This window comes from Nerophis ophidion, linkage group LG10 (genome assembly GCF_033978795.1).
Source record: "Nerophis ophidion isolate RoL-2023_Sa linkage group LG10, RoL_Noph_v1.0, whole genome shotgun sequence".
Classification (NCBI taxonomy): domain Eukaryota; kingdom Metazoa; phylum Chordata; class Actinopteri; order Syngnathiformes; family Syngnathidae; genus Nerophis; species Nerophis ophidion.
Genome location: NC_084620.1, coordinates 41429153 through 41455666, shown reverse-complemented (window position 1 = coordinate 41455666; position 26514 = coordinate 41429153). Strand labels below are relative to the sequence as shown.

Genomic DNA, 26514 nt, shown 5'->3' with positions numbered 1-26514 from the left:
ACCGGAACTCTAATATCTAAAGTTCCTTGGGTGAATACTGTAAACTCACTACACCGGTTGTTTTGTTTTGTTGATGTTTTAACGCTTTCAGGGTGAGTTTACTGACAGCTGTAAGTAAGAACTTTACACGACTTTATATTAGAAATGGAGGATGAATGTCCCATAACAAGAAAATAGAGAAAAAGAAGAAGCTTGTCAACTACGCCGTCGCCATGGACTACAATGGATCCCAAATACAGATCTGCAGGTACCATAAGGTAAGAAAAGTTGCTTTTGCATAATATTCCGAAAAAAAACGCCCGCCATAGCTTACCAAAGTCGTACTAAAACATTTTGATAGATTTTTGAGCCCCGTGTGTAATGTTCAAAATTTTAAATGGAACATGTGTTGTTTACTTGAGACATATTGCCATCATAGTGGCAATGAATATGAATATGAATATGTTTGCTCCTATGTTTGACTGGTCACACTTATCACTACACCATGTACCAAATAAAATAGCTTTGAAGTGGATAAGCTCAACCAGACTTATTCCTTAAATTAGGCAATTTGGGAGATGGGTGGGGGGGTTGTTTTAGGGTAGCGGGGGGTGTATATATTTCAAAGTATTTCTTATATATACAAAATCCGTTCATGAATGAGTATATCCCTTCGGTCACCGTGTTAAATGGAGAAGTCTGATCTACAAAATTTGTAGACAGCGTACCCCTTCTCCTTCGACCTGTCCTGGATGAACTGAAATTATTTTTTTCCAATCATTTTGGAACTTGCAAGCGTATTTTATTTTGCTTAATTGTTGTCGCCATGGCTTCACGGTGGCAGAGGGGTTCGTGCGTCTGCCTCACAATACGAAGTTCCTGCAGTCCTGGGTTCAAATCCAGGCTCGGGATCTTTCTGTGGGGAGTTTGCATGTTCTCCCCGTGAATGCGTGGGTTCCCTCCGGGTACTCCGGCTTCCTCCAGCTTCCAAAGACATGCACCTGGAGATAGGTTGATTGGCAACACTAAATTGGCCCTAGTGTGTGAATGTGAGTGTGAATGTTGTCTGTCTATTTGTGTTGGCCCTGCGATGAGGTGGCGACTTGTCCAGGGTGTACCCCGCCTTCCGCCCGATTGTAGCTGAGATAGGCGCCAGCGCCCCCCCGCGACCCCGAAAGGGAATAAGCGGTAGAAAATGGATGGGGGATGGATGTTGTCGCCATGTCTCATCTTCGTTCTTCTGCTTCGTGTCTGTTATGTTTTTGGACACTACTACTTGCCGTAGTTTTGAAGCAATGCATGATGGGAATCCGGATGTTGTGTGTCATTGTATTAACATGCCGGCTGGAATAAACACACTCTAAGAAATAGCTCCGTGCCTGCCTACTTTTTGTGTTATAGATAAACCTACGGACAACGGAGACATATATAATAGTCTCCTTTTCAGGCGAGAGAGGACACTAAAGGCAGTGCCTTTAAGGCACGCCCCCAATATTGTTGTCCGGGTGGAAATCGGCAGAAATTCGTGAGAACGGTAGCCCCGGGAGATTTTCGGGGGGGGCACTGAAATTTGGGAGTCTCCCGGGAAAATCGGGAGGGTTGGCAGGTATGCATTAGGCGCACCGGGTTATAAGGTGGACTGTCGAGTTTTGAGAAAAAAACGGATTTTAAGTGCGCCCTATAGTCCGGAAAATACGGTAGTATGTTGTGGACAAATCTCCAACAATATTACAACAAAAAATGCAAAATGTTATGTTTTGGCACACATTTAACTGTGCGCACACACATACACACACATTACGACGTGGAGTGTAAAAGGCAGCCTTAACAGAGGGACCCCCGTTAAAACCCCTCCAAGAAGCAACTATGTGGGCTTTTAGAATGGTAATGAAGCAGCGACGTGAAAAAAAAACAATGCTCATCTTCTTCACTACAGTCCACTCCACAGGGGTTCACTCACGCACACACACACACACACACACACACACACACACATGCATGCACACATAAACAAAAGAGTGGGAAGGTGTTTAAGTCAAAGGAGTCGACACAAAATGAAGTGAGATGGATCGCAACCTGTTGCAGGAGTTTACTGGTACAGAGGCCACACACACACACACAAACACACACACACATTTTTGCAGGCCCCTTTGAGGTTTTAAACAGCACAGTCCCCAGACACCACTTTTCTTCATGTGAGGGGCTTAAGAGGCCCCTGGGAGAGTAGTTAAAACCTGCATGGTGACTTTGTAGGTCAGAGGCCTGCAAGAATGACCACGCTGCGTCAGCGCCTTTTATTGGCCGAGACACGGTCATAATAATGTATGTTTGAGTCTCTTCCTGCAAGTCAATCACGCTCATGGTTCTGCCTTTCCTGACTGAGCATTTCCATTTAAAGCCCCGGATCGGGTTGCGCGCCTCAGAAAGCTTCAGTGTTAGCTTTAGACTCAAACCTTTAGCATTAGCCGCACAGGTAGGGTTACAGCTGTGTATTAACTCAACGTCGAGTCGTGTGAATGGACGACTGAGGAGTGGCCGACTGCCCTGCTCCCATTCACAAAGGAGGATACCTGTGGCCTAGTGGGTGTCAGCTTCCTTTAAATCTCGCCATTAAAAGATTCCACGCAAAAAAGTGCGACAGGAAATGCAGCTAATTTTTATGTGCAGGTGATGGGAGCAAAGTGAAAATGGGGCAGAGCCAGGGAGGCCACCCAAGAAGAAAGCGCAAAGGCTCCGGATTCTGTCATTTATCATTTTTGATTTAGTGTTTTTTTATGTGCAAGTTCAGCACTTTTTTTTACTTGTCAAAGCATGTTTCACTGCCTCAACCGAGACGTGCTGTCACAAACACACACACACACACACACACACACACACACACGCACGCACACACACACACACGCACGAACACACACACACAACACAGTCGCTATCAAATTCCTCTTTTCACCACGTTCACATAGGAATGAACACTTACCCTAATTTTAAACCTTGATCTCAATACAGACATGAATCCTAACCCATAAAACTAATCCTAAACCTAACCAACCCTAAAACCCAACCCTAAACCTGAGGACGAAATATCGAGACAGCTATGAAGTGATTAACTTGGACCCCAACGTAAACAAGTTGAAAAACGTATTCGGGTGTTACCATTTAGTGGTCAATTGTACTGAATATGTATTGTACTGTGCAATCTACTAATAAACATTTCAATCAATCAATCAATCAATCAATCTAGTAAAGACACTTACAGAAGGTAAAAAGTGAAAAAAAAATTGTGAATTAGTCTCTTTTTGTGTTTTCACAGCAAACATGCAGTACTCTTGTAAAAACAGAGTGGGATGCCTGGAATTGTCCAAAATGTATTATTACAACTAAGAATTAAGAGAGTCCGCAAACTCTATAATGCTGACAACCTATTAAAAGCAATCAAAAGTTAATTCAAATAATAAATATCAAATAATCCATCCATCCATCCATCCATCCATCCATCCATTTTCTACCGCTTGTACCTTTTGGGACGCAGGGGGGGTGGGGGGGTTGCTAGGGCCTATCTCAGCTGCATTCGGGCGGAAGGCAGACATTCAAATAATCCTAAAAAAAAGACAATTTGTATCAATCTTATCTGATCTGTAGAAAAAAATAAAGTAAAACGTATATATTTTTGTCAAGTTGTACTTTAATATGTATAGTGTAAAATATAAATAATACAAAGTGTGGGATTTTAGACTTAGACTTCGTTCGAGAAACTTCATTGATCCACAAGGAAAATTGTTCCGCACAATAGCTCATACTTTCCAAACATTTTTTGACTAATTAAAAATAAATACTTAACAATCTGCTTGACTTGTGATTTTACAGCAAACTACCCGTTAATTTAATAAAAATGACAATAAATTATACGGTGTTCTCTACAGCATATTACTGTAAATTGAACAAAAAAACTACCAATTTATTTTGCATTAAAATTCTGTTGACTGAGCTGCCATATTTTTAATGTAAAATATTTTTTTAAAGCTGTATTACTGTAAATGGAAAGACTGTACATTTGCTTCTACGGTAGAAAAACTGCCAGCTAAGTTGCCTGAACTTGTACTGTTTTTCAATTAACAATATAATGTTGTAAAAACCAATGCAAATTTAACACTAAACTTCTAGCAACTAAACTGCCAGCTTATTCCGTAGACCCCCCCCCACCCCCCTCCAAAAAAAAAACATTGGTACTGTTTTTCCATTTACCGTAAAATGTTGTGAAAATAAATAAATAAAAAACACAATTTTTACAGTAAAATTTTGTAAATGTAACTTTTTTACTGTAAAATCAACAGTCTACTTAAAAAAATCAATAGTATTAATAATGAAATCCAGAGGCTTATTCATACATTATTTGCTGTTATAAGCGGCCCTCTGATGGGAGCCATGACTGCGATGTGGCCCTCAATGAAAACGAGTTTAACATCCCTGATCTACATCAACAATATGATTTGCCTGAGAAAAAAATTATTCAATCAATCCAATTTAAAAATAATTATAAGCTAACCCACGTGATCAAAGTAGAACTAAAGTTTAATAATGATGTAGTTTTGTTTATACATGGTTAAAGTTTCAAACTCTGCACAATTCAATACAGTATGTCTGAAAAGGAGCAGATGACTTATAAAACCCTATATTGAACCCTACTCTTGCTTAAGGCTTACCTCCAATAAGATCAAACGAGAGGACTCAGGAAAGTATAGATGCATCTTCTTTTATTGCCTATCTTTGCAGGGCCTGTACAAACGTGCGTCTGTGCGTTTGTGGAGGCCCCCGCTGAGTGAGGAACATCGACAGCTAAAGCCTCAGTTTGACGCCAGCGCATGTCAATGCAGGGCAGACAGCTCGAGAATGTATGGAAATTCCTCCGAGGGCCGTTCGTTATGTAGGTGGGGGGCTTAACGCAGCGTTATCATCACACATCTTTCAGGAATGAAAGGGAGAGCGCTGGGAAGACGAGGAAAAGATGGAATGTTGCAACTGTAAGTGACAGTCCATTTTTGCGGGGTGTTTTTATAAAAGCAGAAAGCCACCTGCGTCTTTCCAAACATACTGTAATGTGTCTATACAGCTGCATGAACTCTTCCTAAGAGAGGGAGAGGCGAAGGGAACATCTTGGATTTTGGACAGAGAGAATGTCAACTTTATTCATACTTCCACTTGAACAGCAGACTGGACTGGAAGGACAACAGCAAAGTTGTATACATGAAAGGCATGAGCAGACTCTTTTTCCTGACGAAGCTTAGGTCATTTAATGTGTGCGGCAATTTTTTTTCAGTCTGTTGTGGCCAGTTCCCTGTACTTTGCAGTGGTTTGTTGGGGGAGCAGGACTAGCAAAAAGGACTTTAACCGGATTGACAAACTCATCCGGAAAGCCGGCCAAACACCACTCCAGTCGTTCCCCAACTGAGCTATTGTGTGGAACAATTTCCCTTGTTGATCAATAAAGTTTGTCTAAGTCTAAGTCTAAGTCTACAGCTAAGTCTAAGTCTAGAATAACTTCAAAGGGGCATATTGTATGTAGTATTTTTCGTCGGAATAAGTCTGAGCAGACTCTTTTTCTTGAGGAAGCTTATGTCCTTTAACGTGTGCAGCAATTTTTTTTTCAGTCTGTCGTGGCCAGTACCCTGTACTTTACTGTGGTTTGTTGGGAGAGCAGCACCAGCAAAATGGACTTAAACCGGATTGACAAACTTATCCAGAAAGCCGGCCAAACACCACTCCAGTCGTGCCCCAACTGAGCTATTGTGTGGAACAATTTCCCTTCTTGATCAATAAAGTTTGTCTAAGTCTAAGGCTAAGTCTAAGTCTAGAATAACTTCAAAGGGGCATATTGTATGTAGTATTTTTCGTCGGAATAAGTCTGAGCAGACTCTTTTTCTTGAGGAAGCTTAGGTCCTTTAAGGTCTGCAGCAATTTGTTTTCTGTCTGTTGTGTCCGGTGCCCTGTACTTTACTGTGGTTTGTTGGGAGAGCAGCACCAGCAAAATGGACTTAGACCGGATTGACAAACTTATCCAGAAAGCCGGCCAAACACCACTCCAGTCGTGCCCCAACTGAGCTATTGTGCGGAACAATTTCCCTTCTTGATCAATAAAGTTTGTCTAAGTGTAAGGGTAAGTCTAAGTCTACAATAACTTCAATGAGGCATATTGTATGTAGTTTTTTTTGTCGAAATAAGTCTGAGCGGTGCCACAATAGTGTGTTGGAAGTGTGTTGACCAAAATGGTCAACCCTCCTGGGAGCACACTGTTTAGGGTGTCTGTAGCTTTAATGCTAATGAGTTGTTTTTGTCCACACATGACATTGTGCCTCCAAGAACCGCTATTGTGTACCACTTTAGACATAGACAGTAGCTTAACTTGTTTATTGTACAAAACCCAAAACCAGAGAAGTTGGCACGTTGTGTAAATCGTAAATCAAAAAAGAATAGAATGATTAGCAAATGCTTTCCAACCTATATTCAATTAAATAGACTGCTAAGACAAAATGCTTAATGTTCGAACAGGAGTAAGTTGTTATTTTTTGCAAATATTAGCTCATTTGGAATTTGATGCCTACAACATGTTTCAAAAAAGCTAACATAAGTGGCAAAAAAGACTTAGAAAATTGAGGAATGCTCATCAAACACTTATTTGGAATGTCCCATAGGTGAACAGGCTAATTGGGAACAGGTGGGTGTCATGATTGGGTATAAAAGCAGCTTCTGTGAAATGCTCAGTCATTCAGGAACAAGGATGGGGCGAGGGTCACCACTTTGTGAACAAATGTGTGAGCAAATTGTTGAAGAACAACAACAAGCTATTGCAAGGAATTTAGGGATTTCACCATTTCTACGGTCCATAATATCATCAAAAGGTCCAGACAATATATAAATAGGTTTTGACTGATTTCATACATAACTTGATACACATCGATATTGATTGATGTGAGAAAAAATATATATATATATATATATTTTGTAATATCACACCGCTCTACTATACCCCTTATATCATAAGATTTAAAAATAATCATCAAAACAAAATGTGGCCATGTTCCTACAGTTAGCCTTAAAACTGACTAAGGTACTCATAATAAAACATTGATATATACATTGTATGCACTTGTCCAACCCTAATAGATGCCATGTATCTATTATGTGGTTAGAGTGTCCGCCCTGAGAGCGGTAGGTTGTGAGTTCAAACCCCGGGCGAGTCATACCAAAGACTATAAAAATGGGACCTGTTACCTCCCTGCTTGGCACTCAGCATCAAGGGTTGGAATTGGGGGTTAAATGACCAAAATGATTCCCGAGCACGGCCACCGCTGCTGCTCACAGCTCCCCTCACCTCCAAGGAGGTGAACAAGGGAATGGGTCAAATGCAGAGGACACATTTCACCACACCTAGTGTGTGTGTGACAATCATTGGTACTTTAACTTTAACTTTAACATACAAATGTGAGCTACAGTGCTAAAGTTATAGTTGTATTTCAACAGTGACATCATGCGAGGTTAGTCTCTTGGCTAAAAAAATCTAAATGATAAAACAATGAGCTCCATGAAATTTTTCGGACCTCTAATCTTAAGATATGAAGTGAAGCCCACTAAAAAGTCCACCTTCAGGACTGGACTCTGCCATCACGGCAATGATCCGTGTTTTCTTCCAATTTTCCCTCCATAAAGAGCGTTGTAGTTTGATGTGGGAGCGCCGCTGGATGATGCATTCATCAAAATGTCGCCTCGGTGTGTGGGCCAGGTCAGAGTGGACGTCACTCCAAATAACGAACAGCTCTTTTGCAACTCCGACTAGAAAGCTCTTCCTATTTCCAAGAATCCCCAAAGGCTGCCACTAAGAAAATGAATGATTTCGTTGCAGTTTAAAGTCATTGAAATTGACGTATGACTCTGGTAGCTTCAAGGTATTCCAACAAGCAGGAGAGGCGCTATTTTTACCACGGCTACACTTTGCTGTATTCCCCCTCTACGAGTTTTAAAATAGCCGAAACGAAGCGACGGGGTGTTGGGTTCAGTGTGACTCATCCCCACCGAGGGAAGGTGTGCATCAGCACGGGGCAAATATTCATTACGCCCTAATTTTGGAAAGCAGAGAGACGACCGTATCCACGTCTGCGTTTGAGGTTCGTTTGTGCCGAGTAAAAAAAGGATAAGAAAAGCTAAAATAAGACCGGAGTGTGGCGTCAGCATGGGCATCTTCACTGTTGGTGTAAACAAGAAGACTAGAAGATAACAGAAGGAAAGACGGACTACAGCATACCAACGAGGAGATTACACCTTGAAAATGATTACAAACCAAGTTGGTTTTATGGGTGGAACGTCGGTTTAATGCAGATTTCGGGGGATGTCGGTGGCGGTGTGCCAGCAACTTGAGGGTTCCTGGTTCGATCCCCACCTTCTACCAAGGGTATCATGTCCATTGTGTCCTTGAGCAAGACACTTCACCCTTGCTCCTGATGTGACGTGGTTAGGGCCTTGTGTGGCAACTCCCGCCATCAGTGTGTAAATGGATGAATGTGGAAATAGTGTAAAAGCGCTATATAAGTATAACCTAGTTCCTAATCCAGTGGTTCTCAAATGGGAGTACGCGTACCCCTGGGGGTACTTGAAGGTATGCCAAGGGGTACGTGACATTTTTAAGAAATATTCGAAAAATAGCAACAATTCAAAAATCCTTTATAATATATTTATTGAATAATACTTCAACAAAATATGATTGTAAGTTCATAAACTGTGAAAAGAAATGCAACAATGCAATATTCAGTGTTGACCGCTCGATTCTTTTGTGGACCTGTTCCATAAATATTGATGTTAAAGATTTCTTTTTTGTGAAGAAATGTTTAGAATTAAGTTCATGAATCCAGATCTCTCTATTACAATCCCCAAAGAGGGCACTTTAAGTTGATGATTACTTTTATCCATCCATCCATTTTCTACCGCTTATTCCCTTTTGGGATCGCGGGGGGGGCTGGCGCCTATCTCAGCTACAATCGGGCGGAAGGCGGGGTACACCCTGGACAAGTCGCCACCTCATCGCAGGGCCAACACAGATAGACAGACAACATTCACACTCACATTCACACACTAGGGCCAATTTTAGTGTTGCCAATCAACCTATCCCCAGGTGCATGTCTTTGGAAGTGGGAGGAAGCCGGAGTACCCGGAGGGAACCCACGCATTCACGGGGAGAACATGCAAACTCCACACAGAAAGATCCCGAGCCTGGATTTGAACCCAGGACTGCAGGACCTTCGTATTGTGCGGCAGACGCACTAACCCCTCTGCCACCGTGAAGCCCGATTACTTTTATGTGTAGAAATTTTTATTTTTAATTGAATCACTTGTTTATTTTTCAACAAGTTTTTAGTTATTTTTATTTCCCTTTTTTCCAAATAGTTTAAGAAAGACCACTACAAATGAGCAATATTTTGCACTGTTATGCAATTCAATAAATCAGAAACTGATGACATAGTGCTGTATTTTACTTCTTTATCCCTTTTTTTCAACCAAAAATGCTTTGCCCTGATTAGGGGGTACTTGAATTAAAACAATTTTCACAGGGGGTACATCACTGAAAAAAGGTTGAGAACCACTGTACTAATCTATACACCTTACAGTCATGGGAATAAAAAATATATATATTTTAAATCAGGCCTGGGCAATTTTTTTGAGAAAAAAAATTGTCTGGGGCCAGGCATATCTGTTTTTAGGAACATTAATACAAAACCTCACAATAATGCTGGATTGAATGCTTAAAAACTTTATGACAGACCGCCTTAAACAAAATGGAATATAATTTTTTTTTAACTGAATGAGACACCTGGAATGTACATGAAAATTAAGAAAGTGGGATTTATAATAATGACTATGAACGATAAAACATTGATTATTGACAACATATGAACGCCACACCCCCTCTCGATCGACATATTTTACAATAAAGCGAAACGTAAAAAAGCGTGTGAATGTGGGTGTGAATGGGTGAATATGGAAGTAGTGTCAAAGCGCTTTGAGTACATTGAAGGTAGAAAAGCGCTATACAAGTATAACCCATTTACCATTTACCATATGAAAGCGAAAGGTAAAAAAACCCCACCTATAATCGATATATTACTAAGCTTTAGAACTTTGTTGTAAAAATCTCCTTCCGCGTCTGTCCCTGACAACCGCCTCTCAGGCTGGCCACTCTGGAAACACTCTGTGGAAACGCTCCCCACCCACAATGCTTGGTGCCTCGTCTGAGCTGCTGTGACTTAGATTACCGTAGTAACTAATTCGATTACCACGGTAACTAGTATATCATGCAAAAGCACAGACGCCAACCATTGAAATACTTGAAAACATCACTGCACATCATAATGGGCCAGCTGTAGTTCCCATCTTAAAGATCTAAAAAAATTATTTGGGATTGTCATGTGGGCCAGACTGAAAAGCTTAACGGACTGCATGCGGCCCCCGGGACTTAATTTTTCCAGGTCTGCTTTAAACCCATACACTTGTACTTTACTCAAGGAACCTACTCGGTTGGCCTAGTGCAGTGGTTCGTAACCAGGGTTCGATCGAACCCTAGGGGTTCGGTGAGTCAGCCTCAGGGGTTTGGCGCAGCCTCTGCCGCGGAGAAAAAGATAAACCCGACTCATCGTGTAAATAAAAATGTCTCCCTATTGCCGTATTATGGACACCCCCAAACAATGTTTCCTCTAATTTTCCATCTGATTTGCAGGTGTGTAATTTATTGTGAGTTCATGCACTGTGTTGGTTTTATTCTTTGAACAAGGTGATGTTCATGCACGGTTCATTTTGTGCACCAGTAAAAAAACCTATAACTATGTCTTGAATTTAAAAAACATTTTTATTTTTCACTAAAGAAGGGTTCGGTGAATGTGCATATGAAACTGTTGGGGTTCAGTAACTCCAACAAGGTTAAAAACCACTGGCCTAGTGGTTAAAGTTTCCGCCCTGAGAACAGTAGGTTATGAGTTCAAACCCCGGCCAAGTCATACCAAAGTCTATAAAAATGGGACCCATTACCTCCCTGCTTGGCACTCAGCATCAAGGGTTGGAATTGGGGGTTAAATCACCAAAATGATTCCCGAGCTCAGCCACCACTGCTGCTCACTGCTCCCCTCACCTCCCAGGGGGTGAACAAGGGTATGGGTAGAATGCAGAGGACACATTTCATCACACCTAGTGTGTGTGTGACCATCATTGGTACCTTAAAGGCCTACTGAAATGGGATTTTCTTATTTAAACGGGGATAGCAGGTCCATTCTATGTGTCATACTTGAGCATTTCGCGATATTGCCATATTTTTGCTGAAAGGATTTAGTAGAGAACATCCACGATAAAGTTCGCAACTTTCGGTGCTAACAGAAAAGCCCTGCCTCTACCGGAAGTCGCAGACGATGACGTCACACGTTGATGGCTCCTGACATATTCACATTGTTTTTAATGGGAGCCTCCAACAAAAACAGCTATTCGGACCGAGCAAACCACAATTTCCCCATTAATTTGAGCGAGGATTAAAGATTCATGTTTGAGGATATTGATAGCGACGGACTAGAAAAAACAAAAACAAAAAACAAGTTAAAAAAAAACACAATTGCAATGGGACGGATTCAGATGATTTTAGACACATTTACTAGGATAATTCTGGGAAATCCCTTATCTTTATATTGTGTTGCTAGTGTTTTAGTGAGTTTAACAGTACCTGATAGTCGGCAGTGTGTGTCCACGGGTGTGTTCACGCGCAGTGTCTCAGGAAGTTCGACGGCAGCTTTATGGACGGCACAAGCTCAGCTGATCTCCGGTAAGAAGCGACTTTTTACCACGGCTACACTTTTCTCACCGAAACTTGCTGGTTGACATTCGGTTGGGATCCATGTCCGCTGTGATCCATAGTAAAGTTTCACCTCTGTGAATTTTAAACAAGGAATCACCGTGTGTTTGTGTGGCTAAAGGCTAAAGCTTCCCAACTCCATCTTTCTACTTTGACTTCTCCAATATTAATTGAACAAATTGCAAAGGATTCAGCAACACAGATCTCCAAAATACTGTGTAATGAGGCGGTTAAAGCAGACGACTTTTAGCTGTGTGTGTGCGCAGCGCTCAAATTTCCTAACAGCCCGTGACGTCAAGCGTACACGTCATCATTACGCGGCGGTTTCAAGAAAAAACTCCCGGGAAATTTAAAATTGCAATTTAGTAAACTAAAAAGGCCGTATTGGCATGTGTTGCGATGTTAATATTTCATCATTGATATATAAACTATCAGACTGCGTGGTGGGTAGTAGTGGGTTTCAGTAGGCCTTTGACTGAACTTAACTCAGTGTTTACTTGCGCTTACAAGCGACTGTAAAAAGCTTGCTGTGTTTACTTCTCCACAGAAGGGGAGAATTCTTTAAACATCGTTTGTTGACAGTAAAAAAAAGAAAAAGGTCACGGCCATAGGCAATCGCCATCCTCGCCTATGGATAATAAGTGTGCAGGTTTGAAGAAAAGTTGTTTTTCTTTGTCCTCACCTTTCTTTCTGTCTATCCAACATTCCATTCAAACTTGTAAAAACAATGTTATTTAATGTGTATTTTTTTTAAAGCACTGTAACTTTACAAAGCAGAACATTCCTCAGGTAAACAAAACAGTATATACAAAGCCCTTCACACGTGTCGGATTGTGCAACCTTTGACCCTCTCCACCATGTGACGTCCATCTCAGAAACTACTAGAAACAGATCGGACCACCAAGCAGTCAATTAAGAGGGATGAGCGATGCATGTCTGTGTTTACACGTACGTCGACGTGCACGCTCGCCCTGATTTTATAGCAGCTGTGGTGAGGACACCCTCTCGAGATATGGGGGGGTTGGTTTGTGGAGACCGAATACTGCAATAACAGTGTTTTATCAAAAGAAAAGCATGGATTTAGCGCAGATTTATACAGCTGGCAGGCATCATGGCTTCACACACACCACTGCAGTCGTGCCCCGACAAGCCCACCTTGAGCGCCTCTTCAGCACAGGAAACAAGAAGGATGGATGGAGAGTCCCCCTTTTGAATCAGGCTGCTCTCAGACAAACGAGGGCCGAAGAAGCCGGAAAGAAAAAGATAATATTGTCAGAGGGGCCCATGGTGTTGACACACACTTCTTAGATCCATGATCAGAGGACACTTTTAGTAGTCGGGCATATTGAAACAACGCTGGGGGGAGGGAAGTGTTTGGTATAATATTATATTAGTTAATAAAAATAACATCAGTGAAGTGTATCAAGACTGCAATGTACTATGGCATAAGTATTACCTTTCACTTCCATTTATTTTGAAGCTAATAGTGGGGAAAGCCTTATAACGGGCCAAGATTACTTAGACTTAGACATTAGACCGAGGGGCAAATTAAGGCCCAGGAGCCGCATACAGCCTGTTAAGTTTTTCAATCTGGCCCAAATCATTTTTTTTCACATATTTAAGATGGAAACTGTAGGAAACTGTAGGACAACTACTGGAAACTGCCATTATGATGTGCAGTGATGTTTTCTAATGACCGTTAGTCTTGAACTATACAAAGTAGTTCAATGGTTGGAATCTGCGCTTTTGCATGATTATCGGAGTATAAGTCGCTCCGGAGAATAAGTCGCACCTACCGAAAATGCATTATAAAGAATGAAAAGAAACGAGTATAAGTCGCATTTTTTGGGGAAATTTATTTGATAAAATCCAACACCAAGAATAGACATTTGAAAGGAAATTTAAAATAGATAAAGAATAATGAACAATAGGCTGAATAAGTGTACCTTATATGACGCATTAATAACCAACTGAGAAGGTGCCTGGTATGTTACCGTAACATATTATGGTAAGAGTCATTCAAATACCAACCATAACATATAGAACATGCTATACGTTTTTCAAACAATCTGTCACTCCTAATTGCTACATCCCGTGAAATCTTATACGTCTAGTCTCTTACGTGAATGAACTAAATAACATTATTTGATATTTTACGGTCATGTGTTAATAATTTCACACATAAGTTGCTCCTGAGTATAAGTCGCACCCCTGGCCAAACTATGAAAAAAACTGCGGCTTATAGTCCAAAAAATACGGTAGTTACCATGGTAGTCTACGTCACAGCAGCTCAAACAAGGTACCAAGCAGTGTGGGAGGGGAGCGTTTCCACAGAGCGTCAGCCTGAAATGCGGGTATCAGGGACAGACACGGAAGGAGATTTTTAACAACAAAGCTTAGTGATTAATCAGATATAGGGACAGCGTGGCGCAGTGGAAGAGTGGCCATGCACAACCCAAGCATCCCTGGCTCAATCCCCACCTAGTACCAACCTTGTCACGTCCGTTGTGTCCTGAGCAAGACACTTCACCCTTGCTACTGATGGGTGCTGGTTAGCGCCTTGCATGGCAGCTCCCTCCATCAGTGTGTGAATGTGTGTGTGAATGGGTAAATGTGGAAGTAGTGTCAAAGCGCTTTGAGTACCTTGAAGGTAGATAAGCGCTATACAAGTACAACCCATATATCATTTATTTATTTATATCAGATAGTAGGTGGAATTTTCTTTTACCCTTCGCATTAATATTTTGCTGTGTTTGTTGCATTTTTGTTGATTGTAAAATATGTCGATCGAGAGGGGGTGCGACGGCCATATGTTGTCAACATTCAGTGTTTTATCATTCATAGGTAATATTGTAAATTCCACATTCTGTATTTTCATGTACATTCTGGGTGTCTCTTTCAGTAACAAACCGTAAAATTCCAAGACCTTTTTTTTTTGGACGATCTGTCATAACGTTTTTAGCATTCAATCAGACAGAATTATTGTGAGGTTTTGAATTTGTGTTTGTAAAAATCAGATATACCGGCCCCCAGACACATTTTTTTCTCTAAATTTTTGGAAGTGGGAGGAAGCCAGAGTACCCGGAGGGAACCCACGCAGTCACGGAGAGAACATGCAAACTCCACACAGAAAGATCCCGAGCCGGGATTGAACTCAGGACTACTCAGGACCTTAGTATTGTGAGGCACATGCACTAACCCTTGGTCCACCGTGCTACCCCACCTTGCAATGATCCAAAATAAAATAATAAAATAATCAGAGTACCATAACGTATGGATTAAAGAGGAACAAAACTAGGAAATACTTTATTTAATACATAATATTTAATGCGTATCGGATTTTTAAGTCTGAAGATATCATTTATATAGGTTTTTGTTTTTTTCTTTGTCAGGTATATACGGTCAGTCATGCATCCACCTGCTCAGGTCAATTAGCCACGAGGCATCCAGGTGCGCTGATTACAAATAGGAACGCCTCATTCTTGCTTTCATTCAACTCCTTTTTTTTCCCCTTTTTGTGGTCTCGCTAAAGAGAAACCACGTGTATGCGTGTTCGAAAAAAATTTTTTCAGGAAACAACAGGAACACTCTCGGCACTCCTCTCACCTGCTTGACCTTTCCAAAGGGAATGGAATGCTCGCTGACATGTGTCCAAAGAGAGTAAATGTGCAACCACGGTCCGGTTTAAACTCAACTCAGACGCCCAAATCAGTCAATGTGCTGGCGGTGTACATTAACCCTGCAAGCTATAGTTTACTGAACTTTAGGAATGACCTTGATCATGCTCAGAAGGTCACACTCCGGTTTAATTTGGTCAATAAAACTATGCGTTTACTATTGGTCATTGTAATCTTATTTAATTAGGACTTTGTGACTTAATCGCATATTGGCTGATGTTTTTGCATCAGCATTAATAGCCTGATAAACCGACTCTAAAACCATCTTCGGACTTCAGTTGTAGGCCAGAAGGGTAAAGGTCAGTCCATGACCTTCTCAGGAGGTCAGTCACAGCTCAGATCTCTCCCAGGTGTTTGATTGAAGCCCTTCGCGGCCTCCCTTTTACCGCATCACCTCCGGTTCACCTTTTGCTCCAATGTCACCTCAAGTCTTTTTTTTTTTTAAATCACACATTCTTTTTTAAATTGTCCGCCAATTGAATGAAGAGCCTGCCACACAGCCAGGAACTCTCGCTTTCCAATGTGTCAAAATTGTCAAGGTGAATGAATGGTCATTTCCTGTGTGGACCTAACTAACCCAAAGTTGACCCAAGTCAATTATCAATCCTATAGTCCGGTGGTCAGCAACCCGCGGCTCTCGAACCGCATGCGGCTCTTTAGCACCGCCCTAGTGGCTTCATGGAGCATTTTCAAAAATGAAAAAAGATTTTTTAATAATGTTTCTGTCGGAGGACAGACATAACACCAACCTTCCTAAATGTCAGAAAGCCCACTGTTTAATATGTTTGTGTTTACGCATAACCAATGACAATATTAGGCCAGCACCATTTTGTCCTACTAATTTTAGTTGGTTTACGTGTTTAACTTTCTCCGTCCATGCCACAGAAAGACGTGTTTTATGCCACTCCTTCTCTTTCTCATTTTGTCCACCAAATGTTTTATGCGGTGCGTGAATGCAGAAAAGCGAGCTTTGTTGATATTATTGACCTGTGTGGAGTGCTGATAATCCATGCTAACATGCTATGTAGGCTAGCTGTGTGTACATATTGCATCATTATGCCTCGTTTGTAGGTATATTTGTGTTTAATTTATATTTGCATGTCTCCTGACACATTATCTGTATGTGATATTGGCTGCAAACCATCAGATTAAGACAGCCTGTCCTTTCCTTTAACTTGGACACACACATATATACTTTTGGCCTTTCGAAGACAGTTATTTCCGGGAGTTATCCCACCCTCTGAGACACTAACTTAATGTGTTGCCTTCATTCTAACACTTACATAAGGTTTTAAACTTTTTGTGGCTCCAGACAGATAATTTTTTTGTATTTTTGGTCAAATATGGCTCTTTCAACATTTTGGGTTGCCAACTCCTGCTATAGTCCACAAAACAAAGGCGTCCAAAGAGCGGCTATAAGCGGTCCACAGCTAACCTTTATTCTTTTTATTTTATTGATTCTAAAATTTAAAAAAATTAAACAGGAAAACTGAGAAAAAAATGTAGTAGTTAAAATGCAAAAAGGTGGAAAGTATTTAGAAACGTTGACATGTTGATACTAATACAATGGTTTATGTTGACGCTCCACAGACAGGCTGGCTGATGTTCGCATAAGCCAGGGATGTCTAAAGGGAGGCACGGGGTCCATTTGCAGACTGCAACCTATTCTAAAAACAAAATAAACACATCGAGGATAAGAACATTACACCAAAAACTAAGAAAAAATGCAACAACCCCAAATGCTCCAAACCTAAATGGCCAAAAATCAGTGTGTCGTACTGTACTTGGTCATTGATGATTTCTGCGCTTCCTGTTCTGATGAACATGTGTACACATTTCCTGTAAATTATACCGTATTTTCCGGACCATAGGTCGCACCAGGTTATTAGGGGCACTGACGATGACGATTTATTTTTTCTAAATTGAAAACACTTCCTGGTGGTCTACGTAACAGGTAATGGTGGCTCTTTAAATCATTTTCAAGCCGCTTAGATTTTTGGGCGCCGTGTGTAATGTTCTATATTTTCAATGAAACATATAACATTTTGGTGAAGTTTCCTTGAGTCATATTGCAGTCTACACATATCTCTTATGTGTGACTGCCATCTACAAGTCACACTTATCATTACACCATTAACCAAATAAAATAGTTTCGAGGTTGCTTAGCACAACCAAAATTATTCCGTACATTAGGCGAACCGGGTGATCAGGCGCACTGTTGAGTGCGCCTTATATGCCGGAAAATAGGGTAGTAAGTTTTTGAGTGTGCTAAAGCCCGGTTTATTTTTTTTAGAATAATGTTAGCAAGGAAGAGGAAGAAGATATGTACTGCTTGACATTCATTGGTGTTAGTATCCATTCATCAGGTTGAAAAAGTCTGAATCCCCAATGTCATAAAGAGATAAAACCCAGTTCATATGTTTAGTTTTATGACAATACACAAACAAGTCAAACCCCAAAAAACAAAATTCCTAAAAGTTCCGAGGAGGTTCCACCTTTTAATTGCCGCCCTACCTGCTGGAGTTGTGTCACCTTTGACCTCCATGTGCTGCGCCGGCCTGACTCTGTGGCTTTTCCCACTGACCCCTGCTGCTCGGTTCCCACGAGGAAGGATTTATGGCTAATGTAGCTTTTTAAATACACAAGGGAGGATTCAACTGTCCAAGGGTTCAAAACGTTTCAGAGAAAAGCAAAAGAAGAGAAGACAGGTGTGTGACCCCGACTCCTTGGAGGGCGGGGGTAGGTAGGTGGCGGTCGAGCAAGGAGGGTCGGTAGCTATGGCGATGATATGGAATGTTCATGTCGCCCCTGGCAACTTTTCATTAGCTACCCTTCACATGCTGACGGGTCCTAAGCCCAGACCTGTCCCCTTTCTGTCTGTCAAAGATTTCAAGATCCTATATGTCATCTGGAATGCCGCTGGGATGAAGAATGACGCTCTGCTTTTGGAACTAAATTAATCAAATTCGAAATACTTTCACGCCTTAAAATGTTCGGTCTTAGGAGTCACCTTGAGAATGCGTGTTGTGTTTTGACACATACACTTAAAGTGTGGACTAAACAGTCCACGCAGATGATTGCAAGACAAATGTACGTCTGCTCTGTTTACGTCACCTCACATCTGATCCACCTCTATTCCAGTTGTCCGCCAATATCAGTAGGAGGGAGTAAACTACTTTAGGATGTCCCTACATTTCCTATGCACATATGTTCCCCCTCAATCCCAAACATATGGCAGAAGGCTTCTTAGCATAAATAAAAGGTTGCAAAAGGAAGCGCCAGTGCTTTGCAAACTCTTAACTTGCTCCAATAAAATGAAAGCAGGAGTTTTTGCTGGAAAAATGTCACTGAAACTTGCCAACGAAGAGTTATGAATTGTTAAAAGGCCAATAAATGCATTTTCTACTTTTATATTCTCCCTTGAGCACATCAAAGAAAATAACTTACAAAGAAGCACTTAACCACACAAACTTTACTCATTACACTTTTACTTGTGTATATATTATTCGATTAAGGCATTGCTTATCATGTATTCTGCACTTATCAAATTAATATACAATGTTCTGTCCCAGTGGATGTGTTGATTCTACTAATAAGGCAAAGCTGACACATACAGTATAGTCACTTCTTAGGCTACAACATTTTTGATTTTTCAATGTGCAGATAAAGTTTGGACAACCCGACTTGGAATACAATATATCTGTCAAACTTTAATCCTTCATTAATGTTTCTATGTGTTCCTTATCGGATAAACTACAAACTCTATTGACTTTACTATTACACTTTTTTTCCTATGATAAAATAGTAACCTGATAAAAACACAATGAGTAAACAAACTAGGTTCCTGTTTTACTGAGATTCTAAGAACAGGTGCTAAACAGCCTGTGCACTCGATAGAAATAAGAGTGGGCGTGTTGCGTGTGATTTACGAAGACTGCGTGTACAATTCAAGGTGGTGCAGACCGCATTATTGAAATGAGGATTTCGCTTCAACTGTACGGCGCATAAAATGCAGCTGCTAGATTTTTGACAAGAACAAGAAAGTTTACGCCTATACTGGCTCACCTGCACTGGCATCCTGTGCACTTAAGATGCCACTTTAGGGTTTTACTACTAACGTATAAAGTACTAAATGCTCTAGCTCCATCTCATCTTGCTATTTGTATTGTAGCATATGTCTCAGCCAGAAAACTGTGTTCTAATAACTCCGGCCTATTAGTGATTCCCAGGGCCCAAAAAAGTCTGCCCTTTTGTATTCGGGCTCCAGTACTCTGGAATTCCCTACAGGTATCAGTTAGATATGCTACCTCAGTAGAAGTATTTATAAACTCTAGCCTTTAATTAAACCCCTTTTTAGACCAATTGATCTGCCGTCTCTCTTTTCTACTCTGCGTGAGGAGGTTACCAGGTGGTATGTGTGTATGTATGTGTATGTATATATATATATATATATATATATATACACATACATACACGTATACATATATATATATATATATATATATATATGTATATTATGAGGTGGCGACTTGTCCAGGGTGTGCCCCCCTTCCTCCCGAGATAGGCTCCAGCGCCCCCCGCGACCCCGAAAGGAATAAGCGGTAGGAAATGGATGGATAGATGGATGGATATTATGAAAGAAAAATGAACGGCATTAAAAAACATGCCAGCAGACATTCATATAATCACCCCTCTACGTCACCCAGAATGCAGCGGTAAAATTATAAAATGATTTTGCTGAATTGACAATTTCTCTATTATTTTGACATTTCTGACAGTCCAAATTTAAAGAGAAACAAAACCCAGTGATAGTGACGCCTCGATTTAGGACTAAGCCAGTGAACAGCCACAACAGTCAGTACATGACACAAACGTTGCGATGTTGTTGAATGTTGAGGATAGAGTCTGTAGTGTTTTGGAAAACAACACCTGCTTAATTGAGTAGGGAAAGTATAAAATATTTTATTAATTAATGTCCTGCAGTCCTGGGTTCAAATCCAGGCTCGGGATCTTTCTGTGTGGAGTTTGCATGTTCTCCCTGTGAATGCGTGGGTTCCCTCCGGTTACTCCGGTTTCCTCCCACCTCTAAAGACATGCACCTGGGGATAGGTTGATTGGCAACACTAAATTGGCCCTAGTGTGTGAATGTGAGTGTGAATGTTGTCTGTCTATCTGTGTTGGCCCTGCGATGAGGTGGCGACTTGTCCAGGGTGTACCCCGCCTTCCGCCCGATTGTAGCTGAGATAGGCGCCAGCGCCCCCCGCTGCCCCAAAAGGGAATAAGCGGTAGAAAATGGATGGATGGATAATAAAAATTAAAAATAATGGGGCCCTGCGATGAGGTGGCGACTTGTCCAGGGTGTACGCCGCCTTCCGACGGATTGTAGCTGAGTAGGCACCAGCGCCCCCCGCGACTCCAAATGGAATAAGCGGTAGAAAATGGATAGATGGATGGAAAAATAATGGATTGATCTGTGATAAGCCATAGATTTTCTTACAAACATCTTTAATGTATAATATATTTACAAAGTCAATGTGTGGTTGAAAGGTAAGCTCGAGTTCGATCCAAAAAACAAGGTATTTGAACACATAAACTCACTCTAGTGGAGTTCCATCACTAGAAGTAATAATACATTTTTGTAATAATTTTGTGCCACATTAAGATCAAACTTGTTATTAAACCAGTGTTGTACAGTTTGGCAAATTTGTTTCAAATTATACTTGATTTGGGATACATCAGAATTGGAATGGTAAACAACAGAGTCGTCGGCATAGAGATGAACATGACAGAATGAGAACATTTGAGGTAAATAATGAATAAAAATAGAGAAATTAAATGGCCCTAAAACGGAACTTTGATGTGGGGTAGAAGACTTGTACATGTGCATGCATGCCAAAATTCTCTGTCGTTGTCACTTCTGATAAAAAAAGCAAATAATTGCAACTTACATCTGTTAGTTGACTCAATATGGAAGCGCTAAAAACTTCAACATTACTGACAGGGTGGAGTCGGCAGTCGAAGGGGGCTAGGCTTGGAGGAGGGTTTCGGCTTGTAATTTTAGACCACTAACAAAACAGCGCATTTTGAAGGGAAAGCGGCGTGAAATAGGTCTGCAAGATTTTGACACAAGAACTACCATTACATGTTATGTAGACCACCAGGAAGTAGAAAAAAACGATAATATGACCCAAAAGCCTGCTCGGTGGCCTTATGGTTAGAGTGTCTGCCCTGAGATTGGGAGGTCTTGAGTTAAAACCCTGGCCGAATCATTAGATTAGATTAGAAAAATGGGATACATTACCTCCCTGTTTGGCACTCAGCATCGAAGGTTGGAATTGGGGGTTAAATCACCAAATGATTTCCAAGCGTGGCCACCGCTGCTGCTCACTGCTCCCCTCAACTCCCAGGAAGTGGAACAAGGGAATGGGTCAAATGCAGAGGTTAATTTCACCACACCGAGTGTGTGTGACTATCAGTGGAACGTTAACTTTTAAGTGACTTAGTAACTGACAGCAATTACATATATTTCCTGGAGGTACCAAAAGCAAAATGAGAATAAAAGAGGAGGAAGTTTGGGTGGAGTCACAATTTTGATCAATGGCTCATAACCCCACTCATTAACTAACGAGCGTTTGGTGAGGCCATGTGTGAATGGATCCAACGCCAGGAGTGCGAGGCTGAACAGGAAAGATCTAGTGCCAGGTAGGGCCAAGCTTTTCAAAACACGACATTTATATTTCAAAGATCAGAGGGGAAAACTATTCAAATGCGTGTGAGACTATCCCTAATACTGAGCAACAATCTTATATAAGAGGTGACTGGGTTCATGTTTGTAAAGCTGTAAGTTCGAAAAAGCCAATTAGCAAGTAAAACAGTTACAATTCTGGACAAAGCTCTTTGAATTAGTTGATGGTGAAGTGCTTGTAAGGAGATTGAACGGCAAAAATGAAGCTCTTTGTTAGCGGCGATGTCACAGTTCTCCTGTAGGTGCTTCTGGAGTCCGGCCAACAAGCGCTTGTTAAGTGGAAGCGGGCCAAAGGGACGGAGCGACCCAGTCGCTTCAGATCCACTCCTCACTAAACAAGATTGTGTTGCAAAGGGAGTTCCGCTCCAAGAGTCAGGAGACAGCATGTTCCTCCGCTCCATAGTGAAGACACATCAATCAGTCATAAGATCACTTACATGGACGTTTGGATTAAAAAGCTAAAGCCTGACAAATAAGCATTCCTGTCCCAGATGAAAAATGGGTTCAACTCCAGGGCGTGGGCGATACTTCACGGTGCACCTGATTGACTCGTCTGGTATTTTACCTCTGGTAACGTCTCCGAGACAAATTGGAAAAATCTTTCTGATTCATGGTCAACAACCCCCAACGGAAACAAACTGAAAAATTGAATAATTAGCGACAAATCGCTTAAGCAAAAACGAATCAACGAAAGTTCCACAGCAGGTTGTGGCATGAGAGTATTTCATCTGATGCCAACGACCAAAATCCACATTTTATTGCCTTTGTGTACTGCTCATTCCACAATATGCTATGTTGCTTTTGTAGCCAGTGGCTGCCTTTATTATTATTATTCCTTTTTTACAATGTTGACTTTGGCTGCAGCTTCCATCAAAGTTATTACAGAAGAAGTTCCGGCAAAACTAAAAAGAATGCAATAAAAAGGTACATTATATGTTTCTTTAGCAGTCATGCGACACTATGAGCTGCAGGCAAGGGAGGGAAGCTATGCAGGATGTCACCTGGGGAGGTCATCCAAAAGGGGGAAGGATGGTGCACAAGGATCCAAATCTAAAGCTGTGTTCCTATCACAGAGGGCTGTGTTTGTCTAAGATAAATAGGTGTCCTCACTAACAGAATCAGAATCAGAAATAATTTATTAATACCCAAGGGGAAATTTTCAGCACAATCCCATTCAAGATCAGACAAAAATTACAAAGATATAAGAACAGGATCAAACATTACAGGGAGACAGAACAGGATCGCTGACGGGACTGCCAATTTAACGATAAATCATACTTGCCAACCATCCCGATTTTCAGTGCCCCTCCCGAAAATCATCCGGTGCAACCATTCTCCTGAATTTCTCCCGATTTCCACCCGGACAGCAATATTGGGGGCGTAACTTGAAGGTACTGCCTTTTGCGTCCTCTACAACCTGTCGTCACGTCCACTTTTCCTCCATACAAACACCATGCTGGCCCAGACACATAATATATGCAGCTTTTACACACACATGAGTGAATGCAACGCATACTTAATCAACAATTTGATCAAGTAAATGAATGTTGTCTGTCTATCTGTGTTGGCCCTGCGATGAGGTGGCGAATGGTCCAGGGTGTACGTCGCCTTCCGCCCAAATGCAGCTGAGATAGGCTCCAGCACCCCCCGCGAGCCCGCAAGGGACAAGCGGTAGACAAAAGGATGGATGGATGGATGAGTATCAAATGGTTCAATTCGTTCAAAAAAATATTTATAGTTTAAATAAGGATTTTTTTTTTTTCATTTTAGGCTAGCTGATGCACTTTAAATATTTTCTGTTACAGACTAATGAGGTTGCAATATTTTAAAGAGGTGTACTTGCAACCATTTTATAAAAAACGGAAACTATTTATAGTCGTGAAGGGATTGGGGGCAGGGGGGTTTAAGGTTTGCTTTTTTGGGGGGGGGGGGTCGTACTGGCTTAGGGTGTCACAGACTGTCATCAGCTAATTGCAAAATAGAAACAGAGTCAGATATTTTGTATGCTTTTCTGTGATTTGTTTTTTTCTTTTAACCATTTTGATGTCCAGCTACTAAGAATGATACGTTGCGTGAAAAGTAGTGAAACATTTGGACATGTGCATTCAAAAGTTTAGGGAAGTTGAAATCAAACATTTTAGTGCAGGCCATTTTAGTACAGCATTTTAATTTCAGCCTCAAATTTTCACCCAGAAAGACAATTATCCCAAACTTTTTGTGAGAAGTGTTTATGTCAGAAGCTTCTGGTAAAATGTCATCTGATGGAGACTATATATTACATGTTATATACAGTACAGGCCAAAAGTCTGGACACACCTTCTCATTCAATGCGTTTTCTTTATTTTTTAAATGTATAATTATCTATTCATTATTATATTTTACTTATTTATTTATTTTAATTTTTGTAGATTGTCACTCAAGGCATCAAAACTATGAATGAACACATGCAGAGTTTACTTAACAAAAAAAGTTGAAATAACTGAAAACATGTTTTGGATTCTAGTTTCTTCAAAATAGCCACCCTTTGCTCTGATTACTTTTTCGCACACTCTTGGCATTCTCTCAATGAACTTCAAGAGGTGGTCACCTGAAATGGTTTTCACTTCACAGGTCTGCTTGAAGCTCAACGAGAGGATGCCAAGAGTGTGCAAAGCGGTAATCAGAGTAAAGCGTGGCTATTTTGAAGAAACTAGAATATAAAACATGTTTTCAGTTATTTTACCTTTTTTTGCTAAGTGCATAACTCAACATAAAATAGAATAGAATAGAATAGAAAGTATTTTATTGATCCCTGGGGGAAATTCAGCACCAGAGTTCACTCACAATAGACAATAATAATAAAAAAAAATAATAATAAATAATATAATATATTATATATGTAATATATAATATATGAATAATATAAATATATTCTACATTGAAGTGCAGTCAAGGAACATATGCATTATACAGTCTGATGGCTGTCGGTATGAAGGACCTTCTGTGGTCCGTGTTGCATTTTGGGAGTCTGAGCCTTCCACTGAACGTGCTCATTCTCTCTGCAAGGTGTTCATGTGTTCATTCATAGTTTTGAAGCCTTCAGTGACAATCTACAATGTAAATAGTCATGAAAATTAAAAAAACGCATTGAAATGAGAAGGTGGGTCCAAACTTTTGGCCTGTACTGTATATATTTGCATTCTATCACGTAATATATAGGAAAAGCTGCTCAATAAAGCCCTTACTTGATGCATATGTCATTTACTGCCCAGGGCAAAAATACCAGTGTGAATACTAAGTGAACCATGCCAGAGTGTGCTTATTCAGTATCCAACCTCAAGTGTGAGCACAGACTAATAGACTAACAGGACACAAAGATACGTGTTTGTTGGACATAGAATGACTCCACAACATTAATAGTCCTTCAACTCAACCTCAAACAAATGCTTGCATGCACCCACAAGTTGGGGGTGGGGGGGAACAAAAGAAGTTGTGTTCCCTCTGCACAGGCATGCAAATGGTAATTGCTCCAAAGAGGGGAGAAAAATAGTTGATGTCTAATGCCAAAATAATGACAGCAAAGTTATGATGAGAGCTGTCATATATCTCGACCTGCAAAACAAACAGAAGGAGAAGAAATGCTTGCAAGAGCTGATTAAGAAAGGCGAGGGTGCACGGGGGGAGCAACGGGAGTGGGGAGCAATGATGATACATTTAGGGAAGGAATCACACGAGAAGGAGATTGGAGGTGTAATCCTTGAGTGCAAACACCCCTGAGGGAGCGGGCACGTCCAACAAGCTAAGACAGCACCCCCAGCCTGCCAAACATTGCCCCACCTCAGTTCAGAAGTGCTTCACAAACACCCGAAGGGCCTGCAGATAGCGTTGCTGCTTTTAGGACTATAGAGCCGGCGCCCCCCCCGCCTCCTAAGACCTCCACCCGTGTCATCTCAACGTCGGCGAAAAAAAAACTGTGCCATACACAAATCCGGAGAGCAGGCAATGGAATGTTAAGCGGTCGCCACGGCCACGAGCCCCCGCTGCCTTTGTGCTGGCGTCACCTCCTACCCCCTTGTGTCTCACCGTGACCAAAGTGAGAGTGTTTGTACCGAGGGGTATGGACGGCCCGTTTTCTTTGGCATCAGATTGCCTGGATTCAAGTTCCAAATTGCACAAGAGCACCATCGGGGAGATGGATGGTTTGCATTGCCAATCGTCCTTATCGGCCGCACTAAAAACAACTGTTGCACTTTGTGAGATCG

At 41.2% G+C, this 26514-nt stretch overlaps 1 protein-coding gene across 4 annotated transcripts in view; it reads right to left on the bottom strand.

The window, feature by feature from the left end:
• The window catches only part of col4a6 (collagen, type IV, alpha 6), a 178256-nt gene that overhangs the window by 139620 nt on the left and 12122 nt on the right, over window positions 1-26514 (bottom strand). The window contains exon 1 of one of the 4 annotated variants that reach the window (XM_061913808.1): window positions 21830-21970. The exons of the other annotated variants lie outside the window; for them this stretch is intronic. The gene's annotated coding sequence lies outside the window, so the exon portion shown is untranslated. Of the gene's footprint in view, window positions 1-21829; window positions 21971-26514 lie in introns of those variants that run through there. 4 annotated transcript variants of the gene reach the window in all.